This window comes from Parus major, chromosome 1 (genome assembly GCF_001522545.3).
Source record: "Parus major isolate Abel chromosome 1, Parus_major1.1, whole genome shotgun sequence".
Taxonomy (NCBI): domain Eukaryota; kingdom Metazoa; phylum Chordata; class Aves; order Passeriformes; family Paridae; genus Parus; species Parus major.
Genome location: NC_031768.1, coordinates 36,004,627 through 36,028,363, shown reverse-complemented (window position 1 = coordinate 36,028,363; position 23,737 = coordinate 36,004,627).

Here is a 23,737-nt window from a genome sequence, read left to right as displayed (position 1 = left end):
GGGAATTCATAAGGAGGAATTAAAACAATCCTTAGAGATAGAAAGCAGCCTTGCAGGGGATGTTTGTCTGTTCCTTGTTTTCTTGCAAGAGAAAGTCGAGGGGTGTTGAACCCCACTAACCAGTGATGGTGATGTGTGAGTTTACTAACCAATAAAAGTTTCTGTTCTGTACTTTTCATGTATCGGTCTATAAAAAAGACCTGAGGTAATAAACCGAGGAGAAAAAATTCTCCAGTTTGACTCCACAAGAGAGCCTGTGTTGTTCTTTTTGCTGTTCTCAGTAGAGTGACACATGCCCTGTTCAACTAGATTTAGGGTGAAGGAGCAGGAGGGTGAAGTGCAGATTCAGCATTACCTAGGTTACAAAGGATCAAAGACACAGACCCAAGTCTTGGTGGTTCAGCTCCAAGCCCAGCTAGCCATCAATATACATGCATTACTCCTAGACACATCCTACCACGTAGGTACTGATGTGTGAAATGCACAAATACAGATTTTAAAAGCAGAACAAGAGTTTGTTAACATGGTTAGTTTTACCTTCTTTCTTGTTGCAAGATATTAAAAATTAGGATTAGCTCACCATTGTACAAACTTTTATACCTACAATGAAAATTCCCAGGATGGATATAAAATGAAAACAATTTTTTTCTAATCAGAGACTGCAAAAGGAAAAAAAAAACAAAAAAAACACCCAAAAAAACAAGCAAGCCCCAAAACAAATTAAATAAATCCACAAAAAATCTTAAATTATTAATAGTAATAAAGTTGCACCATGTTTTTGAATTTAAAAAAAATATATATTTGCAAAGTGTTGCAAGCCACTCTATTTTAGAAGATGGAGTCTACTTCCATATTTTAACCTGTAAGCTTTCCGACAAAAATAAAGCTTCTCTGTTATATCTAAAATATTTTTCTAATTAAATTTATTTACAATTTATTAAAATTTATTAAATTTATAGTCAGTGTGTCATCATGTTGACATTTGTCTTCTTAGATTATTTTATCACAACAGTTCATTTATTGAAATGACGGAAGACAATGTATGCTACATGGAACATAAACAATAAAAGTTTCCTTAACTTACCTTTTATATCTGCATTTCCATATTAAGCTACTCTGAAAGGCAAATGTACAAATAACTCCAAAGATAACAATAAAAGCTTGAAAATTTTGAGGGACTAAGCAGCTTTGAGTATCCTGTCTACAGGAAAAGCAAAATCCTAGTGTTACATTTAAGTATATAGGACCTTGCCAGCTTCTGATCTCACATAAACATATTTAATGTAAAAAAAAAAAGAAATTATACTTGCTTCTCCAAGTCTGATTTGGCAAAGGATTTTTGCTTTTGAATATCTTTACACATAAAGGTAGGTAGCCTTGATGAGATCTGTGAGAATGCTTTTTGTAAACATATTTGTGTTCAGAAGCACCGGGAAGATTGAATCGTAAGAGTAACATAAATTATTAAAAAACTTATGAAGAGAGGGAAGTTGCCTTGGTGTGAAACTTGGTTGCAAGTGACAGGAGAATCAGACCCTTAGTGTGTATCTGTTACCGTAAGTAGCACTTCATTGCTTTAAGTGAAAACTGCAGCTACGTAACAGAGAGTGCATAACTTCATCATTTCTCATTTTGTGAAAATGTTAACAGTGCACAGACATCAAAAACTAATCTAAACTATTAACACAATACTCAAACAAACTGAAGTGATAAGTACAAATAAAAGTATCTGTGTTGGCTGAGTGCTGGAGTGATGGCTGATTTATCTCACAGAGCACTTAGAAATCAGTGTTTAATTCTTCTTTTCTCAGCTCTAGATCACAGGTCATGTACTTAACTACACAAATCTATTTAAATAAACAATGTGCTTATGCGTCATTATTCACTCTGCATGGCTGCAGTCCAACTCAAAGGAGATGGGGGCAGGAAGAGCAACACAGTTATCTTTTTCAGAAGAAATGAAGGGGGCAGATTTTCAGCTGATATATCTTAATATATTCTGTTGCTCAAATGTTTATTCACATTGAGGGCTTTTGAACAAAGTCGTTTGATAAAATTTACAAGGTATCACTGGAGCAAATTGTGTGTTGTACTATCTACATTTCCATAAACATTGAATCAGATGTCCAAACTGCTGCATTCCAAAATGTGAAGCAAACCAGGAAATGATATGTCACACCAACCAAGATTTTTTTCACACAAAGAAATTAATACTATTTCTCATAAACATGCAAATTGAAGTAAAAACTGAAAAAGAATGTCATTTACCTTTTAGTTACAATTAATGCCTAACAAAAAAAAAAACCTACATAGTAATTTAGACATGCTTATTGTATCTTCAAATATTTTCTATTTGACCTAGGCTAGTATCAAATCCATACTTTAGCTCTTTGGGATTGTTCTAAGATGTAATGGCTACTAGACCAGGGTCAGTTTTCATTTTAATGTAGGTATGTGCTCAGATGCTCCCACTAGCTCTAGCTACTCTCCATTGCCCTCTGATGCCTGACAGTTTAGAGCACCCCTGTAGATTTTTATAAGCTCTGTGTATTTTTCCAGTCAAACTTTCAATTGAGAAATTGAGAGAGAAAATATTTTTTTCTTTGCAGCAAGATTAACAAAAGTACAGTAGATTGATACTCTCCACATCTGTTTGTTTTTGTTTTATTTTTACCTAAGGTTCAGGTATACAGGTGAAGCTGTTATCTTCAAGTTTGTTGGATACCTTCTGCACAGAAGATATATCTGTCCAATGTTAATTGATCAGATTAATACATTAAGTTACAGAACTGTTTAAAAGGATGTGCTTCTCTGAAAATATAAAACATTATTTTTTTTTCTTGTGTGATTAGATAGCTCTCAAGGCACCCAGTGACTGGGATATTGGAGACAATGTACTGCCAGCCTCCGAGACAGGGCTGTGCGTGTACAGAGTGGGAAGATGAGAGTAGGCACGTATCTCCTTCAGGTTCCAGGCTATCAATATTTTTTTCATTACAGCAGTCATGCTTCTCTTTTACACCATGCAAAGTAGTGAAAAAGACAGCAGAACTGGACTTGTATAGTTTTCTCTGTGAAAGGCTGAAACAGAACAAGTTATGGGCAATCTGACACCTCCACTTGAATAATAAATATGCTTTTCAACAATTGCTGAGTATCAGATGAAAGAATGAAAAATTAATTATCATTTAATTATTTATCAAGGACATGAATACAGCTTCTTTTCCCATGAAGAAACCCAACATAATGATTTTTACAAAACATTGCTTTTTTGTCTCATTATGAGACAACTGTCTGTCTCCATGAGCTATCTGATAATTAAGTAATGATGCAATTGAAAGCTTATAAAATGGAAAAAAATAATGTAATAAAGTAACACATATTTGTAAAAATTATTTCATCTGGACTGTATTGTGAATTACATCAGTGAACTAATACAGAAGTTGAAAAAAAATACATTTGCCACTGAAGAAACTAAATGTATTCTCTAGTAACCAATATAAGTCTCTGGTTGTGTCAAAAGTATTTGATAAACTTTAAAAAACATTTAAAATCGGTGCTACTCTAGCATCTCATTTAAGTGACACCAAGGTAGTAACTATATAGAACTTCATTAACAATTAACAAAAGTTATTAAAATGCACTACTTTTAACAGAATGCCTGTGAGGTTTAACAAGACTACTTTCATTATGCTTTCAGGAAAATCTGTCTTAACTGCTAATAAGATAACAAGTTTAATTGATAAAATCATCCTGGAGAAAACAACTTAAAAAGAGAAGTGACATAAAAACTAGCTTGCATTTATCCTTAACACTTACAATGAGGACTGTAATTTTTTTCAAGTGAAACGTTTTTTTGAAGAAAACATAATTGAAATTTACTTTCCATTTAATTAAAAAGATCAATGAAACTAGTCCTGTGATTATCTGAACTAAAACATTTTTTGAAATTGGAACTGGCAAATACAATTTAAGGAGTCAAAGATAGTCTATCTCTTTTTCCCACTTCTGTTGTATTCCATACTGCAAATCAAACCTAAACCAAATTTAAAAAAAAGATAGTTTTTGTTGTTTGAAATGCATATTGCAATTTGTGAGTCTCTAACATTTAGTAAAAATACAGGAACAAGATGAAAAGGACTGTAAGTCATGTGATTTTCATGATACTGACTGAAATTTAGAGGATGTTTTGTGGACAGGTCCTTTAATTAATTCTAAAATCAAAAAATTCTGCTGCTACTTTATATATATTGCATTGAACTTTGCACTGAACATTGCTATATATATTGCATTGAACTTTATAGAAAAGAAAAAATGCTGGCTTCAGTTCAAGGTTACACTGTATTGCTTTGGAGAAGGTGGAAATCTCTGCTTCACAGACATTGCTTCATTACCCAATGCTCTTCCTAAAATAAACCCAAATCAACTATGAGAAGCAGTGTCTGAGATTCTGCACCTCCAAATATTCCCAGATTCACAAGGCTGTGTGTACTTGCTTGCTCTCTTATTTAGGCTAGGACCCAAGGTCCTACAAGTCCTTCCTTGCTGCTTCTCACCCATGGTGTGCTCCACCAGGGTGCCAGTACAGGCAGTAGAGATGCTGAGACTTTGGAACCTCCCTCATCCCAGTAGGGACTCCACTGATTGAGAAAAGACAAATAATTTGAATTTCAGAAAAATTTAGGTGAGATAAGTCCCCCAGCTTTTATCATGCACACCATCTTTTTAGTGTTCAAGGATGCTGAGGAGGAGACAGGATGACATTTAATGCTCTCCTACTCCAACAGTGTTTCATGTATATGAAACTGAAACTGAAAATGAATGTGAAACTGAAAGTATATGTTGATAACATAAACATGCCTTTGGAAAATAGTGCCATTGGTTTCTATGTTGGAGGAATCAGTCCCCACAGATTCTCACGTTATCATGCAAAGTAGTAATTGATATTAAACAAATAAATAAACATTTTTTTCTTCCTTTCACATCATGTTTGTGTATCTCAGTTGTTCAGAATAAGCTTAGAAGCACTGTTTTAGAAAGCTGAAAAATTCAACAATTGTTAATATAGCCAGAAAAATTTGTTAACATTATTTGAGAATATCAGTAGGTGCATATCATGTAACTTATTTAAGCAAGCATACTCCTAAGATTAAATTTATTTCCAACCACAAGAAAATAAAAAATAAATTGGGAAAATGTCACAGAAGAATGTTGAATGATTGCAGATCTTCTCTTGATTTCTATAGTATTTTTACTTTCAATATCTCACAGCACAAACACTTGAAAAGTTTTTGATATTCTTATATCACCAGACAACATTTTTCAAGTTGCTGGAAGTAGTTTATAATATATATATTTATTTATTTTCTGTATGTCTATACTGTTCAAATCAACAGGTACACATAAAGAAAAAAAACATGAGTTTAAGAGAAACTTGCAGTAATACAGCAATTACTCTTTTTCTTCCTGTTAAAATTATGATCCATGTTGCATTGTCTACAAGGGAGGCAAAATGTAGCGCATGACAGTCAAAAACCATTCAAACAAAACATATTCAAACAGGAAAGTAGTTCCATGGTGAAACAGAGGTTTAGCTACAGGAAAACATAATCTGACTTGGAAATGAGGAATTTCAGACAGAATTAGATCTAAAATACAGAGAGCTAATATAGTTTCAGCAGCTGTTTTAAATATACATAAATAAATAAATGAGCAATTTTTTTCTCTAGATAAGAAGAGTATTCATACAAAGTTTTCACTGGATTAATTTCCCATTAATTTGTCTATGCTTGCACTCTTAACATTAGTTAAACGGTGTATCTTACTGCTCTGAGATAGTTCAAAATGAATGCTTTCAAAACAGAGGTGGAATAAAATCCTCATTGTCATTGTTAATTAAAACTTAAAAAGTGGAAAAAATATTAAAAATATCTATGGCTGCTGAATTAGAATGAGTTTCTGACTGTTATGCAATCACAAATACCTGTAAAATACATCCATAACTGTTAATTTAAGTCCAGTTTTTCTTAATTTAAACCCAGTTCATATGACAACCTGACAGGGTAAGCAATAATATGATAAAACTCCTTGAAGTCATATGGCTTAGTCAGCTCATCCTCTTATATGCATATATGTTCTCTGAACTTAGCACTGGACATAGCCAGCTTATTCATTAGTTCAGAGAAAATAATGATACTCAGAACTTGGAGAATAATTATATTTTCTTCCAACCCCAGTGTAAAAAGAAATATATATATATATATATATATATATATGTATACATATATAATTATTCTTGACTAAAATTAAATTGAAATTACTTCAGCACAATCTTTATAGATACCTAAGTTATTACAACAGGAACACAAGTTGTTTTGACTGACTGTATAAATGAAATATGGTAAATATATTGGGAAGCATTTATTTAATTAGTTCCTAATTTTTTTCCCCACAGAACAGTTCAATGCAGTTATGGAATTTGTGGGGGCATTGATAATGGTTTTGATATAAAGCTACAGAAAATAATATAATTCCATTAGAGTATCTATGCGAGAAGTATCTAAAATTTTACTAAACTTATGATACTTTATTTGGTACTTATTCCAAGTAGGTGTAGTAGATCAACATTTGCTGTAAAACTTCACACAATAGGAGTCTAGTACCATTAAAAACAGACAATAAAAGGGAAAATAAATCACAAAGCTCAATAAGATAAAAGAATGACATGCATTATAATCATGAACAGAATGATAAATCAAGCAAATACTAAAGCTTTTAGGACCTTGACACTATTCTTTGGATAGTTTCACAAAGAGATATTTACTGTAAAAAGTAAATTACTCTAAGGAGATGCAGAGTAAGCAATTCTCACAAATGTGTAGCTAAATCATTTCTAGTTGCTGATGGTGAGCAGAAGATCTCACATTTCCACATTTAATAAAGATCATGGATTATTTCATACTCTACAGTGTTATATTTTGAATGCACTGTAGTCTAATAAGTCAAAGACCGAGCTCAGATAAAACAATTTTTTCACTTTGTGAATCAGTTGAATTGTTGTATTATACAATATTTGGCACAGACACTTATGTGCATGCACATGCAAAACTACAAAAGAAAAAGATCAATGTCAATATATATTACATATCAAAAATTACTTAAGAGTTCAGCCTTCCTAATTTTAGGTGGTTTTACTGAAATCCTGAAGTACAGGTGTTTCCTTTCATTTATTTCATGTTCAGAGATTGATTCCCTATGCAAGAATTAGCATGCAGTACTCTACATTGTTAAACAGCTTACATGGTCCCTGACTTAGCCTGACTTAGAAAAGCAGAATGCTTAGAAAACATATACAGTTGTGGCTCAGGATGGAGAAATTCCAAATGAATAGTTCTAATACTACTGTATGTGTCTGGGGATAAGAGAATTTACCTGCTTAGGCACAATTTTTACTGTCTTAATTGGCCTTTGGTGTCACAGAGTAGTCATTGTCCTTTTCTTTGTTTATAGAAAAGACTTAGGGACAGTGAAAAATACTGATTAAATTTTATGGCTTTCAATAGCACACATAGAGTTGCATGTTCATGCATTTCATTTTTAACATTATCAAATTAGTACATACGTAATTGTATTGTAAATCCTATAAAACACTCACTGCTTAATTAATGGTAGTTTAAGGCAAAAAAGAGCTTTTTAATTTTCTTTGCTGATTCTATAAGAGTGACAACAGTTTAATAATATTCTTCTATCTGTCTTGCTTATTTTACTTATGGTCCCTTTGGAATGGGATCACATATGGACATACTATCCAGCAGTCACTGTTTCTGTTGTAGCTTGCAGTCACTGCATCTATATATATGGGATATATAGTATTTGAGAGTATTGGAAAGATATTCTGTCTAAAAGATTTATACCATGGTATTCTTAACACTTAAATTCTAATTTATGTAGGAGTATAAAGTGTTTATAATGATTTGTTCCAAAAACCGGAACTTCAGAGATTTGATGATGTGGCATGTCGAGAACACAGGTGAAAGGAATGATCTAGTATTACTTTCAAGGTTCGATAACTAAAGCGCAAAAAGTACAACGAAAAGAGACAGGTAACATGAAAATTCTGAGGACCTTCAAGGGAAATATATATAGCCCAGAAGTCTATTTGTCTTTTCTGAATGATATTGACAGTGGGTCAGCTTGGGTGAACTCATACATTTTTACAAGGTTGACATTCAATTGAGTTTAGCTTATGCAAAAAGAATTTTGGAGTTATATTTGCTGATACTATCATATTCCTGTCCTTCTTTCACTATTGCTTAGTTTTAAGAAAGGCTAGGAGTTTATCCAAGGGCATATTTTTATTCATAGTCATTGTCAGATAACCCATGAAGCACAAAGGCACTGAAAAATTCTCAAATTGATGAAGTAAAGAAGCGATTTAAAAGCTGATAAAAGCAGAGAACCAATGTATATCAGATATATAAATCAACAGTTTGTATCCATAAAGGGCTTCATGCTTTGGTCTAAAGAGAAAAAGTGTTAGCTCTGTGGAAGCAACAAAATGGGTTACATAAAATGTGTTTGGGAGAAAGATGAAACCCTGTGGGTTTTACTGCAGGAAGAATCCAGAATACATCCCAGTCTGCAGCTATGGGAGCCTGTAAAACAGGACATAATATACAAAACGTTTTTATTTACAGAGGAAACCTGACATGGAAAAACACAGCAAATGTTGCAGCTTACAGCAGATAAGTGGTGGCTGATAGTGGTGATCTGAAAACAATTGCACAAACTCTACCAGAATTACCTTTATAATGCTTCCATGTTGTGTCCAGTATTTTCAGTGTAAGCCTGTTTCCATTTCTTCTTCACATTCAACACCATGAAATTAAAATATATTTTCTGCCTTAATCTACTGTATAGTTTGAATGTGGCTGAACTTTAGATGCAGATTATTTAAACTATGTATCAGGAGAGATGATAAATTGTAGTCCATTCTAAATCTTCTCTTTCAAATACTTAAGAAAAAGCATGAAGCAGAAACAAAATTAATACCATAAATTAGAGGCATTTTACTATTAAATAAATAGTTTGTGTTTCATTTATTCAAGCAGTCAGTTTACATAGATGGAAAATTTTTTATTGAAAATTGTATACAAAGTTAGAGTCTACATCCATTCATTCATTAATTCAAAAAAACTCACAATACTTCTATAAGCATGCCATTTTGCAATTACCATTTTACTTGATAGATTCAAAGCCTCCCAATGAACACAAAAGGTTATTTCATTTTTCTCTGTGCAATATCCAAAGCCACAGAAGGATAACAATGAGCATAAAAGTGCATTTTTCATTAAATTTCATCTACAGGATTTTTTTCAGCTGTTAAAATACTACTTATTGTGGTTTTCAGCCCAATCATTTTTTTCTAATTCAACTGGGCATCTTTGAACTTCTTTTTAATCAGGAAGTTAATTTGAAGGCTTGAAACATCCCTCCCCTTCCCCCACGCTTATTATTAAAAAAATTGGGATATTTAACTGCCTTGATCAGACAGGAAGCTTTTTATTGTGTTTGAAAATAGAAAGAATTTATTCAGCATTTTTTCTAGTACTTTTTGCTCTCTGGCCAGAGTAAAATGCCAGGAAGCTTTCAACTTAATTTTTTTAAGGAGAAAAACATATAATAAAAACCAAGAAGGCATGAAACTACCCATGGTTTTCTTTGCTTAGTACATAGTGGAATTTCAAGGGCTTTGACTTCTTGGGTAAAAAATGTACTGAAAACTTGGGTCAGGTAAACTGTTATGAATACATTAAATAATGGTGGTGCTTTTTTCTTCCTTTCTCGGTTTACAATTTAAGGGTATTTATTTATTTATGTATTTATTTATTTATTTATTTATTTATTTTTACTTGTAAATGAGCTTGCTATTTCTGTACATATACCAAAATAGTCATTGTTAGGTAGGGCTGGGTCCTTTGCTTTGTTTAGGGGATTTTTTCTGCTTACTGTTGAATTTACACTTTCTAGCTAAAATTATTTGAGAAATCTGAAGGCACATCATGTTCTAAATTGGAGGGGAATTTTTTTGTTTGCTTATTTTTTCCACTAAGAAAATAAGTTAAATACCATATTTAGAAAATTTTAAGATTTCCTCTCTAATATTATTGTGTGTAGAAAGGGATTTTTTTTTTTTTCAGTCAGTCCTAGGATGCTTTGGAGTGCATTATAGAGAATGAAATTAATACTCAGCATCTATCTCATCAAGAACAGAATGAAAAAAGCATTGTCTTGATGGTATTTATTGACTGGTTTCAATAAACCTTAATATTAATTAAAAAAAGACCAAAACAAAACCAAAAAACAAAGCACAAAATATTTAGAACTACATATACAAGATGGACTTTGTGTCATTGCATGCAAGAAATTACTCTAGGATTAAAATGCATATATTCAGCACTATCTTAGTTCAGAAGTCCTAATAAATGAAAGTAATATAAATTAGATGTTAGCCTTTCTCTATTTAAATATAGAATAATGTAAAAAATAATTCTTAATGCCATCATTTATACATGATCCTTACTTTACCTTTAATTTCTAATCTTAGGTGTTCTTCAGTCATTGTTAAATGGAAAGAAAATTGCTAATTAAGAATGGCTGAAATTTACCCTGTGGTGGAGGCTTATGCCTTACTTGTATGCCACTTAAACCATATTTTGAAGGTTTAAGTAGGATTCAAGAGATGAAGTGGCCTGTGACAGATCTCTGCACCGAAACAAATTTCCCCTTAGCAAAGCTTGCATGTTGCAAAAAATCCTGAATACTCTATAAACTGAGAAAAAATCCACACAAATCTCGCATACAGAGACATGTTAAATGTATTGTTCCTAAGGTAAAAGCCACACTCCTTTCATTAGTGGTAGATTTTAACAGAAGTTATGCTTACCACTCTGTGATATTTTATTTTATTTTATTTTATTTTGTAAAAGTAAGGACACAGAATTAATCAGTCCCATCTGCATGCACAAAAGACGTGACACAGGGAACAAAAACCATCTGAAGCAAAACTATGCTTTCTTTCACAAGCAATAGGGGAAATTAATGTCATCACTAAGCTGAAGACATAAAGAGATTCAAAATTAAAAATCCTTTTAAAGCTTCCAACAAGATTCCTATAATCAGCGGGAAGATAAGTAATGATCAAAGCCCCTTAAAATAATATTGCTCACCCCATTAGAACTGCTTAAATGTACCCTACCATTCATCAGAAATTATACAAGATTACTGCAGAAACTATGCCATTGTTTCAGTAAGAAGCCCAGATGTTTTAAGGGTAGACTTCACAACTCACATAAGGTTAAAAGCCAAGACTAAAAAAGAAACCAAACCAAACCAAACCAAAACATATCACCCCCTCCCCCCCCACCCCCGCCAGCTGCAGTTATAATCCTTCATTATGGCTAATGTAACACTTCATAGGTGCTCAATTGCTCTGCCAAATTGCCTCATATTGAAGTTGAGTCATGGAAAGGGAAGCAAAGTGAATGCTCATCCAATGGAGTGATATTAGCATTTTGGTCAATTTTTGGTATTTGTTTTATTTCCACACACAAAGATGGTATAAACGAATTGGTTTTTCTTTTCTCCTGCAGAAGCATTCTTCTTTTGTTAAATTTCATCTCAGCTACACTGTGATTAGTGAAAGAAAAGCACTCTTCTGCATACTTTGTCACTAATGTTGCCCTATGCCATAGCCCCAGGGGCATGACACACTGCTATGCTTCTATTCAGGATCTGAAAACATTTCTAAATAGGAGTCCAGAATAATGTGTGTTTGAAAGTTCTACTAAACATTTGAGATTTATTATCTTCTGTGCTGTGTGCTTTTAATAGCAATATTGTTATTGCTTTTGTCAATAACAATTTGAAGTGGTCACCTTGTCTCCTCCTTTAGACATTCAGAGGTAGTTCATATGGCATTTTTTATTAGAATTACTTGTAGATGAAGGAAGTTTGCAGTTTCAGAAATTGCTTGCTGCAAGTTCTTACAAAGTGAATGTCAGGTTTTAGTAGATGCAGTGTGAAAACTCAACTTGATTGTCACATTTATTTACCTAGATTTAAAGACATTCAAGTATAGGAACTCCTATTTTATGTTTCAGGTATGCTTGTCAATATAACTGCAGTGCAAAAATCTGTATGACTTAAAAATTGGAGCATACTTGCCTCAGATACTCATACCCAAATAAAATCAACACATTTCCGTTTCACCTACAATCCAAATATGTTGTCTATCAATTTTTGTTATTCTCAAATATTTTATAACAGCTTTAAAACCACAACCTTTAGTGCTATATTCATGATTACACTGCCTTGAAACCCAGGAAAATTCAATAACCTCCAAAAATCTCCAAAAAATCATTCAAACAAGTTTATGTCAGCAATCAAACCAAACATAATAGGCAACTACTGCAAGTAATTAGAATAGAATAGAATAGAATAGAATAGAATAGAATAGAATAGAATAGAATAGAATAGAATAGAATAAAAAATATTTTTAGTTAAAAGAGACTGGCATGTTATTAAGGGCACAGTCCAAATGCCTCTTAAACACTGACAGGGTTGGGACATTAACCACTCCTCCAGAAAATCTGTTTCAATGTTTGAACACCCTCTTGCTAAGTCCAGTCTATACCTCTGGAGGAGCTTTGAATGATTCTCACATGTCTTGTCACTGCGTACCAGAGTGAAGCAATCAGCAGCTTCCTCTCCACTTCCCTTCCCCAGGAACCTGAAGAGTGCAATGAGATCCCTCATCAGCTTTCTTTTGTCCAAAATAGTCAAACCCTGCATCCTCGAGCACTCCTGATAGAGAATTCCTTCACGTTCTTTCGGCAGTTTATTGCAATCCTTTGGACACATTCAAGGACCTTCACGTCCGTCTTTTTTTGCAGGGCCCAGAACTGCACACAGCACTCATGGTAAGACTGCAGCAATGCTGAAGAGGGATAATCACCTCTTTTCACCAGTTAGTCATGTTTGGTACACTCCATGGTGGTATTTGCCCTCTTGACTACCAGGACACACTGCTGACTCCCACTGAAACTGCTGATCCCCTTCTGCAGGGCTACTCTCCAGCCACTCTCCTAGTTTATATTCAGCATTACTCCATCCTAGAGCAGAATCTGGTATATGGACTTGTTTAATTTCTTCACATTAACCACAGCCCAGTGCTCCTGTGATGATAGCTTTGGCCTATCTAGATCCTTCTGAAAGGCCTCCTGCCCCTCAAGAGAGTCAACAGCAGCTCTCAGTTCGGTATCATCAGCAAAGCTGCTAATGGTGCTTTCAACTCCTGCAGCCAGATGATTGGTAACATACAGAATAGAACTGTCCCTAGAACTGGGCCCTGAGGAGCACCCCTGGTGACCAGCTGCCAGCCAGATGGAGCCTCATTCACTCTAATCCAGAACAAATGTGTTGCACGGTAATGATGAGACTGCTTTTCCTGCATCAAGAATGTTATCACAAATTTTTCAGCACTGTCTCCGAACTTGTCAAAGGCTTGTCATTGGAAACACAATACACCATCTTATACAGAAAAAGGTCAGGTGCTAATAAAAATGTTTGGATTTCATGAGAAACTGTGCTTACTGAGGTCAGTTTGGGAAGAAATTCTGGGTGAATAAAAGCAGTCCTACTCTCATTTTGTAATTGTATGGAACAAATAAGAGAATGATGACAAAAAAAACTCATAATTTATTTCAAAGAGAAGATCATCTACCAAATGTAGACGAAAGGCAAGACAAGAAAAAGCACCAGTTGAGAAAGCAAGCCAGATTTTTTCATTGAAGCTTTTTTCACAAACTTAAACAGAAATGGATGATCAAGTATGAGCCACTTGACTGCATTAAAAAATAATTTTCCAAAGAGAAAATAAATGTTTTTCCTCTAAAGAAACCAATTAATTCCTGAATTAAAAATTAAAGCCTTCATCAAAAATGGAGTCAGTATTTTCTTGGAAATTCCAAAAACCAATCAGAATAAAGAGCAAGACTTTTAAATATGGAACAGAATTTTCTCAAAGCAATTGGTTTTCAGTGTTAATTGCAAAATAAGTATTTCTCCTCCTGAGTCAGGAAGCACAGATTTTTTTATTTCTAGTTTCTAAATTTGCAAAGGTAAAAAGGAAAAAACATGCCATAACTGCTTGGAAGACTTCACTAAATATTCAATGACACAAGAACAGATGTGAGATCTAGGAGATGCCAGCAGGGCAACTGCTTAGATCTTTACACTACAGAAAGTCCCAATAGACCAAGCATGGTAGTTGGCCAAGTGATTTGCAAGGATGATGGAAAAGGAGCCTGTGACTTAACCTCTTCCTTGACCATTTGGTTAAGAATAATAAAGAATAATAATAACAACGCTTCACGTCTCTCCTCTTAAACTGAAAAGGACATGTGCTATAAATTTTGTGAAATGTGAGAATAATCCAAGATTGATTCAGACAGAGTAAATCTATGGTGGTCTTCTGGATTTAATAGATATACACCATGTGTGAATTTGGCTACTGAATGAGAATTCACACTTTCCATTTGGGGCTATTTTAAACATCTAGCATTGGCAAAAGTTAGAGGATTTGTAAGTAAGAGCTGTTAGTCAATAGATCAAAAAAAAAAAAAAAAAGGTATAAACACAGAATGATCAAAAATATTGAAGTCAGGAAGCCCATAATTTGGCACAGTGAGTGATTTCCCTTTTCCCACTTTTTAAAAAATTTGTCTGTTTTTCCTAATACATCGTTTAAATATGCAAATTCACATAACTGAAATCCTATTAACTGTTTTTCAAAAATGTTGCATTTTAAGGAGATGCATAAAGCAGTCATATGTACCCAAAATAGTATCTCTGCTGAAAGTTTTAAATAAAATTATCTCCTGTGTTCAGTTTATATTTAAATGTTTATAGGTTGCCAACACTTGCCATGAAAAATAATTCAATTATTCAATACAAAAATTATTTCATTAGCAAACAAAATTTCATGAAGTTACCAATGACATGAATTGTTGAGAAACGAGAAACAGGTAATACACTTTAAATGTGGGTTGAAGATCATAGAATTTCAGTGCAGAAATCTGCAAATTTTATGTGGCTGGTACTGAAGTTTTGCTCAGAAGCTGACAATCACACCTGTTTGTGAGGTTTAGTTTCTTAACCACATTTCTGTAATCCTTCTAAATTAATTTAGTGGAAGAAATCTTTCCAGTGTCGTATTTTAAACTGAATTGTAATTGAAATAGAACTATTGACTAGAGGTTTATTAGCTGAAATTAATAATTGAAAAGGTTTGTAGATTCTAGTACTTTAACTTACACATGGAAATGTAGTTCAGTCTGCTTAGATTCACTTGTCTTTGTAGACATTTTAATAAAAGCAGCTAATATTAAGGTATTAATAATACATTGTTAATACTGTATTTACTCAAATTCAAGAGAAGTTTTGATGTTTAAAGACAGAGTATTGAAAAGTGTCAGAGAAGTATATATGCTTATGAGCTCCAGTAAAAGATGAGGTAGAAAATTAAAACAACCTTCAAGTTCTCCTAGTAAGTGGGAATTGTGTCAAGCTTTAAATGAAGTGTGCTTAGGTATTCTGCTTCTTGGGTGAAGGCTGAACCAGCAATAAGCCTCAAGTTATTTTTAAGCTATAAGAAAGTTATATTTCCTGATAAAATTAAGACATCTATTTATATTTATTTATAGCAGTTAAAACGATTCATCATGGAGACACATCTAAATGAAGGATACGTCATACTATGACAAAACATCACCAATGGATCATGGACAATATTTTTTTTCCATTGGATGGAGTTTTGGTTGTTTGGAGGTTTTGCTTGTTTGTTTGTATTTCTGTTTTATTAAAAGCACAAACAGTACAGTCCTCCAAAGAAAATCAAACCTGGAATTAGGTCTGAAGGAAAAGTTCTTGCATAAGTTTTGGACAGGAAATTCCTGAAGTTAGTTGTGTGATTGCAATGTTCTTCAGAGGTGACATTGTCCAAGGGATCTGATGGGCACTGAAATAAATGAGAGGCATGTAATGGACTTCAGTAAAATCTGAAACTTGTTATGAATGATCACACACTTCACTGAAGTCACATTTTACTGGCAAGTATGACTAAGATAATTTAGTAAGATATTACATATGTGTTCTGAACCTCTTTACATAGCACCAAATATATTTTCACTGTGTCCTGCCCTGATCGTGATCCCATACAGGGTAAGGGAACTAAAATCATAATGTTGTATTGCAACAACAATCTTTAACATTTTTTTAAGTATTTTAAGAAAATATTAAAAAGATTCTAAGATTAGTTCATTACCACTCTCTATCTTGTTAGTCCAACTTCCATAATCACCTCGATTAAGCAGATTGTGGCTCAGATCTCATGCATCTATTTTTTGATAGGGTGTTTTTACAAGCACAAGTAACATCTGTCCTTTTCATTCTCTTCACAGCATCCAACCACTCTGGCAGATGTTTCTAAAACCATACTGTCTGGTAACATTTAAAGGAATACAGTATTTGCATAAGCACTGGGAATTCCAATCTTAGTACTTTCCATACTGTTTTAATTTTTTTAAATCAACATTTTTTGTTCTATACACATAATTTTGTTTTACTCCTCATAAAGCAGACATTGTGTGCACACATCTGTTAAATCTGGGCTGCATTTATTACAGTTCTCCTCTTCCAGAAACAGGAAGGATTAATTACCAAAGACCAGCTCTAGAAGCACCCCCGTGTTTCTTAACACACAAAATTAATTCAGAGTTGACAAAACTCTTTCAGACACAACCTGCTTCCTGCTGATGGCGCTTTATTAGCATATTCTTCCCAGAAAAAAAATGCCTCATAGACCCTTTTTACCTCTCCTCAGAGTTCAATTTGTAAAGCACTGAGTGACAGGCAGCAAAATGGCTTGAATATATCTAAGGCAAGTTGCCAAATCCTCCCGATAGAAGCACTTTGGAGCCTTTGTTCTGAGTACATTAAAGTCACAGAAGGTCCATGTACTGTAGACTGTACAGGGCAGGCAGGATGTTCACAGTAAGACAAAACAGCAGGTGATAAATGACATTAAATAACAGTGAGAATTTACCACAGACTAAATTAACTACTGGAGTGAAATGTTCTCAGCTCTAAGGCTATATTAACAGTGAATTTATAATCAGGTGATTATAATTCTTTTTAGTGTTCAAAGAAGCCTATATGTAAAAATGATCAAGACAGCTCTATTTAACTCCAAAGACAAGCTGTTGGAATGTGTTCTAAAAATGATAGAGGATAACTCTCCTTTCCACTCTTATTGAGTAATTTATACAATAAGTATGTAAAAAGCAAATTTGATGGTTAGATATCTGATATTCTCTATTTCATGAAAAATTAAAGCCAAAATGAGTGGGTCCTAGCTGGTCAAACACTTGAAAAGAGGATTCTGTAATTTCAGTTTAAGAAACTTGCAAATTAATATTTCCTGGCTCTGAGGTAAAGGGGATAAAAAGGTGAACTGCTGTCATCTATATAAACTTCTACTGATTTTTTTGTTTCATTACAAGATTAATATTATAATTTAATGTTGTAATCATTTCACTAATTGACATTACTAAAGAAATTACTGATACTGTCTATATCTGTGATTTTTATCATAGTAAAAATATGATTATTTGTTATAAATAAAAACAGAATCCCAAGGTGGAAAAAATAGATTATTTCTATAATTTAATTCAATTTACATTTACACATTATCTAACTATACATTTAATGAATATGGTACCATTGACTTTTCTAGTACTTTTTTCTCTATATGGAAAGATAATTTTTCATGCTACACTACAGACTTCGTTTTCCTTATTTTTGTTGCCTAAAGTTGACAGAGCTCCTCTCAAATGTGTGTCGGAATCTGCACATTTTTTTGCTCTAGAAGAAGAACATAAATATACCTACTATGTTGTTTTAATATCTAAAGATAGTAAAACAACATAAGCAAAGCACTGAAGATCAAACTTAATAAAGAAAAAACAAGACAAATCCAATCAAAGAAATACTGGGTGAGAAGCACTTTGAAGAAAGACCTAAATACTGTGTTCTGTGTTATTTCCATTTAAAATTCAGGGGTTTTTTATATAGAAACCTTGTCCTGAGTGCTGCGGGTATTTATTAACATGCACAGGATAAAGGAACAAAGTCAAAGAAATTAATATATTTTATATTAAGTTAGGCTAAATTGGCAGGCTAAACTTGGCCTAGCGGCCTCACACACAAATATTTAAACCTGGATGTTGTCACCATCTGAACACAAGCCCCAGATTTCCTCTTTCCTTGAGAAGTTCACTCATTCCTGAGAGGAGGAAAGATTGTAATGACAGGTGGAAGACTCAAAGCATTTGTTTATTCAAAGTCGTAGTTCATTCCAATTGCTCTTAATTCCTCATCTTGGGCTTACTGCAGACATCATTCCCAAAAGTCATCAACTGCATTCATGAGTTCATATAACTTCTAGTTGTTACTCAATATTTGGCATCTTAACAATATGATATACATAATTTAATTTCCACACAGTGTCCACTATGCTTCATTGAACAGAACTAAGAGGTATAAACATTTGTTTATTGTGTTCTTATCTTATTAATTCCATGCACATGAAATGTCCATTAATTTCGTTTCTTGAAAGCTCTTAAAATATATTTGAAGTTTACAATAGTCTGCTTATACTGAGTTATGTTTAAAAAAAAGAAAAAAAAATCCCATTATTTTCTAAACCTAAGAGTTTTGAACTACAGTAACACCATAAAACCAGTTTAAATAACTATGCTGTCTAATGGTCATAGTGGACTTGTCAGTTTTCAGAAGAAACAAAAAAAACCCCTGGATTCCCATGATTTCTCCAGACGCCAATCAGGCATGAGGATATTTTTAATTATGCATTTTGTTATTTTCAGTGCATATATTTCAAGGGAAATGTTCCAAGAAGCATTTAATTCTAAGAAAAAAATAATAAACTATATCAAAGGTGTCATGTTGTAAGCATTATCAAATTCTTCAAGACACAAAAAATTCCTCCTGTGTACTCTCAGAAGTTCCCAATGCACTGGATGGATCTGATGGATCCAGCTGCCAAACACATCATAGTGGGTTGAATCATGTTTTCTCAGTTGGATGCTTTACTATAAGACAAAATCTTGCCAAGTGTTCTGTTTTTTTAAAAAAAAATACATTCTGTATAGCAGATACTGTTACATGACTTTTTTAAAAAATTAGAATACATAAAATATATCAGTCTAAGATTTATACTCAACCAGTCATTTACACTCATAAAATTGCATTTAGAGCAATCATATGACCCCAATGTGAAATTAGAAACTAAAATGAAAAAAAAGTATAGCTTGATTGAATATTGCAGCTTCTTTATTTAATCAGTGAAAGGCTACCTTGGAATTCACACAGCAGAGTGTTTAAGAAATGTATCTCTATGTTGGGAGATTTCTAAATTCTCAGATTTCATTTTACAACATCATCAAAACCATCCATAATTTCTCCTTCTGGGTGGAGTACTGTCATCAGTGATCAGCAGGCAAATTTCTTCTTCTGGGTGGAGCTGTGTTGCCAAACACAGACAAAAACCATATTCTGAATATGGTTTCCTTGGTTCCATTTTCCTGATTTAAAACAGTCACAACAGAGTTGTAAGAGGAAGAAAGTCTCTTCCCTTTGTACAGAGAGTAAGCTTGATACCCAGAGTGCTTTAAAATACTATTCTTCAATTACTTTCTATTTTAAAAAGCCACATATGATCATTTTTCCCTTTGATAAGTATCTTTAGCACAATTTCTACAAGGTGCTCCCACAGCTGCTTTCACAAAACAACAACAATAACAGAAGCATGCACAAAGCATGCGAGCTCTCTATCTGTGCCTTGGAATCCAGACGGACTTTAGCCTTGGCTTCTCCATCAAAAGGTCAGGTTACACCGCAAATCTTTCATCAATTGTTCTTTTGTATTTCTGATCTTGATGTTGTTGCTAGGGTAGACTCTTTTTTTCAGTGTTTTGTTTTGTTATAAGTCCCTATGCTTACTACATTGAGATGAATATGCATATGATGCAGCTCTCAGCAGACACAGTTCTGTGCCCTGTGCCTCAGAGCAAAGCAAAGGTATGTAAATTGGCAACAGCAGTTTGCTGTCTCTTCTCTGAACAGATTGGACCCCAAGACAGGCCCTCTGGCACTCTTTCATTCTGCTGCTGATGCTTGCCATTGTGGAGCTCTCCCTGGCTTGTTCCTTGCTGTTAACACTAGGAAATCTCACAAGCATTCAAAGGAAAAATGTCAAGGGTCATTAAAAAAAAAAAAAAGAATCTCAGTGTGTTTTTTTAAGAAATGTCATATTGTTGTTCTTTAGAAGATATATTAAAGAGAGAACAATGAATCCACAAAAATATATAATCCTTAATTCTATGCCAATTATTTTTGCTTGAAATGAAACTTTCATAATTGCGAATAAGCAAAGAAATATCAAATATTGGGTGTTGCAGCAGTCTTTAAAAATAGAATCATGAATTTTTGATTGTGCAAGCAGACAGCATTAAATTTATCACATATTATTTTTAATGGACTGCCCAGGTTACTAAAGAGCTGAAAGCACCTAATTTAAAACTCTATTGGGAACATTAATTACGTTTTTTATAGTTACAATCTGCCAACTTTCCCATGACTGCATAGCAGCAAATTTAAATTTCCTACAGACTTTAGATAGCTGTACCTCTAAAGTAATGCATATTCCACAGCCCTAATATGCAACAGTAGGCAAATGTATAGACCATGTGAAGTGTGCTCCTGCTACCTGTCTCTCACAATGGTACATGTTTGGGAATTTGAAAACTAATTTTCTTGGCTCAGAATTCTATGTATGCTACAGTTCTTTCAATCTCTAATGTTAAAAGCCTGAAAAATGCTGTGTTTGCTGACTCTGCGCTACTTGCAACATTCTTATTACACAAGGAAAAGATTCTACATTTTAATTTTTTTCAACATAATAGCAATTCTGATCACAAAAAAAGGAAAGAAAGGTTTAAACTCTTTATAATTTACTGTCTGGAAGTCGGCAGCTATTAGTCTGTGAATATGGTTTCAGAGAAAAGTGATCAGGGACTGCATGCATCTGTAAGAGGTTTCCTATTTTATACTTCCACAAGTTTTCTTCGTGTACACCTAGTTACATCCAGCTGCCATAGTCAACTGCTGCTGAAACTGATCCTGGCTCTTCTGGCAGTTTCAGTCAAAACCATTGCAAGCAATAGGCAGATTCTAACTCCATAACTCAATTAGGCTCTCGGAAGAAGTCGGTGGTTTTTGGCCCAGAGTTACTCCTGCTGGAGCATTTGTGAGACAGGTGTAGGCCCTTAAAATCATGTTTCTTTCTTGGTAAGAAAAGCATAGAAGTAAGTCGACCTCAGTGGAAGAAACACATTCTTTATGTCTGTGTGTGTGGGAAAGAGAAGCGGTATCACTGAAGCCCCCAAAAAGTGACATGGTGCTGAGCACAGGCTATTTATCTTGCTAAATACACAGGCCAAGTCATACAATCTTTGTTCATTTAAAACTACACTGATTCCAAAAGAAACTGACTACATAATTTCCCTCACTATGAATAATTCTCCTAAATGAATATATTTAATGCACATGAATATTTATCACTTCTAGCTTATGAAGTATTGCTAGTACTGAAATCATTGTGAGACTAAAACAATATTCTGCATTTAAAAAGTCTTTTTACTATCTCTGTGTCTGTCTGCTGTTGAAGAAATCCTGCAATAATTTCAGTGAGGTTGACACTAACATCTGCAGTGGGGTACAGATATCAGAAGAAAACAAATAGCATTGGATGCCTTACACATTTCTATTGACATTAACATAGCTGGTGTTTCTCATTTGTCCCTGCCCCAGTAAACTAATAATGCTGAACATAACTGTAATAGTTACATTAAATACAATTGTGGGATATTTTATCTCTCAAATATTCCACAGAAATTGGTTTGACTCATGGGAGCAAAATAAATTAAAAATATGTTTTATCTATTTCTAGGAGGTGCACAATATTTATTGTAAAATATTGATAGAAAAAAAAAAAGAAGAAAATTCTCAAAATAGAAATCACGTTCTACTGTTTTCTCTACTAAGTGCAGTTTGATATTTATTTACGTTTTTTATTCACTAGTGGGTGTGCCAGTACATTAAAAATCCACACAGTTACTCTGCCATATGGAAAAGTCTACAGCATCTAAACTTTACCATAAGGCTGGATATTTCTAATGAAGTACAGTTAACATTTGAAAGATTCAGACTGTCTGATAGAGCTGCTGGAAAGGACAGGAGATATCAGATTGTTTGGTTCTTACATCCTGTAATAAATTCAAAATGCTTACCAAGCTGTGTTTAATTTTATTGAAGTAATCCAGGAAACAGGGATAGAACCATCCACAATGCTGATGGACATAAAGGATCTCTGTTTTGGAACAGCTTTTTAACTCACACATGATATAGCGTACAGCAGGCCCTGCTAAGGGTATGCCATTTCTGTCTTCCAGTGAGCCTGTGCTGAAAACTCTTCTTAGATGTATACAACAGCAATTCCTTTTTCTTTTTTTTTTTTTTTTTTTTTTTTTTTTTCTCAAGTAAAAGGTTTACTTGCTATTGATACTCAGGCAGGAGATTCCAAACTTGGGTTAGCAGGCTACTGACAATCCTTGTCCACGGAGCTGGTACTGTGCAGCCTGGACTGGTCACATCTTACTGCATTACTTTTTAGGATAGGCAAAAGTCTTCCTTCATGAAGGCAATGCCAAAGACATTATGCAAATGGAAAGCAAATGATGCAGGCATCAAAATCCTGTTGAACTGAGGTCAGTAATTAATACTGCAGAATTCTAGGAGATATTTAAAATGGTGTAAAATGAGGAAATTCAAGTACTGGACTTTGTGGCTCTTAACACTATTTCTAAGCAGCCACTGAGTATCTTTTCTTCAACCTTTACTGGAAGGCTTTTAGTTTTCACTTGAATGTCCTCTGTTTAAACACAGTATTTGAAATAAATAATAAATTCAAATGTATTTTCTTGTTTCCTTTCAAAGGACTTTTAAGATCTATACTTCACATGAGTTTCAACCACAACCCTAAAAATGGCCTAGGATTTTACTGAAAACTAACTTCATTTGTTGGTAGGACTAATTTTTTTTTATTATTATAATCTTCAGAGTTTTAACATAAAATACTATTTTGCCTTTCTTCCTTTCTTATGTCCTTCTACAATAGAAGAACAGTTTTTAGCAAGCATCATGGGGTCAAAGTTTTAGGCAGAAAGTCATTGCAAGTACATAATCATGAAATGTATGTCTCTGTTCTTCACTGCATATTACTATTCCAACATAATTGTTTACTCCTACAAGACATTTTATTCTGAATTGCTGTTTGAATTAAGATTAGGCAAAAAAAGGTCTTTTTTTGCAGGGTAAAATGATAGTAAGAAAAACAAACATGACAATCTCTTACCTTAGAAGCCCAAGCTTTAACATCCTTACCATATAGCTAAAGAACAATACATACACACACATCCCTTAGTTATGTCATATTCCTCATATAATAATTATGAGTCTTGAATGTTTCTGAAAATCACAG